This window comes from Nematolebias whitei, chromosome 12 (assembly GCF_014905685.2).
Source record: "Nematolebias whitei isolate Nwh7 chromosome 12, NemWhi1, whole genome shotgun sequence".
Classification (NCBI taxonomy): domain Eukaryota; kingdom Metazoa; phylum Chordata; class Actinopteri; order Cyprinodontiformes; family Rivulidae; genus Nematolebias; species Nematolebias whitei.
The window spans coordinates 26,179,217-26,180,707 of record NC_056509.1 but is presented as its reverse complement, the minus strand read 5'-3'; the positions used below and the strand labels follow the sequence as shown (position 1 = coordinate 26,180,707).

The 1,491-nt window shown below is 39.4% G+C and overlaps 1 long non-coding RNA gene across 1 annotated transcript in view; it reads right to left on the bottom strand.

The window, feature by feature from the left end:
* Positions 1–272, bottom strand: part of LOC119418095 — a 2,523-nt gene extending 2,251 nt beyond the window's left edge. Inside the window, exon 1 of the long non-coding RNA XR_005187174.1 lies at positions 131–272. This is a non-coding gene — a long non-coding RNA (uncharacterized LOC119418095). The remainder of the gene's footprint in view (positions 1–130) is intronic.
* Positions 273–1,491: the final 1,219 nt, after the last annotated feature.

Genomic DNA, 1,491 nt, shown 5'->3' with positions numbered 1-1,491 from the left:
TTTTCTCAGTCATCCAGGTATATAACAACAAAAAAGGTTGAATCATGAATCATCATCATCATCATCACAATTCAACAATATTTTGATTAGAATATACTATACATTTCACTTTAAATGTATGAAAACTTACCAGAAGTAATTTTTATCTTTATTAATGGGGACGTCATCCTGTCATCCCGAGGGTTAATTTTATCCTTCAGTGGTCGTTCAGTTTTTGTGGCACTCATGTTATTTGGCCACCTAATGGTGTTCTTGTTCCTGTCAATCCAACTGACAGGAACTACACCCTCCTCCTGTTCGACTTCCTCACCATCAGAATAACGAAGAAGTAGACTGAGGTCTCTTTTGCGTTGTCGCCATTTCCTCATTCTTAAAGCCATCTGTAAACAGATCTGAGTCCAAGTTAATCTAGTTATTGTTTATTTGACTGAGCCAATGCAAAGGGGAGGAGGATGGGGTCACAACACTTACCTTATTGAGGTGGTTTAACTCCTAAGGGTAGGACACTGAATTCCAAGTCCAGAGTTCGGAAGACACCACGTACACCTGACAGAAAATAAAAAGGTTTATAAAAGCAACTAAACCTTTGGAGACATGTTCACAGAAATACATTTATATTACTCAGAATGTAGTTATCTCAAATAAGTATGTTGCCTAGTCAAAGTCAAATTAGATATCTTAAAAGGAAACATATCATGCTTTTACAGCTTTCTTTTTCACATTTAAATCATTCCGTTGGAACTGCAATGCTTTGGTCTGAATTCCTCCTTATTGTAACTCAACAAGTATGGCGGCATTATCAAGCCAAATCTCACGAGAGCAAATCCAAAACACGCGAGAGCAACCGAGACCCGTGCGAGCGCAACTGAAACCTGCACAAGTGCAAATGATATCCGCGCACGTGCAGAATTGCTCCGCGAACGGAATGGAGACGCGCGCGAACGTAAAAGATATCCGAACGCACGCGCCTAAGCTTACCCAGCTGCGAAGCTCTACGCTCACAGAATGTCTCTGCTTGCTCGCCGTTTCCTGATGCTGCTCGCTCGCTTAGATTTCGAACGACTGTGATCACTGTACTGTGATGGATGTAACCCAATAAACGATAAAAAAATAAACTGTACTGCAATTTTCACTCATTGAGATAATATCATATAGATATGGTTGAATGAATTCAGTGTCGCACTCGAAAACTGCCCAAAAAATGTCTGAAATAGATGCTTTTTTTCCTGCCAAAAAGTGATTAAGGCCCATTTCCTCCCCATTGAAAAGCTATTTCTGCCTAAAATGACTATTACACTAAGAGGGATTATATTACACAGATAGTTGAATGTTGTTAGTTTCACACTGGAAAAACTACCAAAAATCACCCAAAATAGGCATTTTATTCTGCCAAAGTGATTAAGGCCCATTTCCTGCCCAATGAAATACAATTTCTGTCTGAAATGACTTTGTTTCACTCTGAGGGATTATATTACACAGCCATTGCACCTT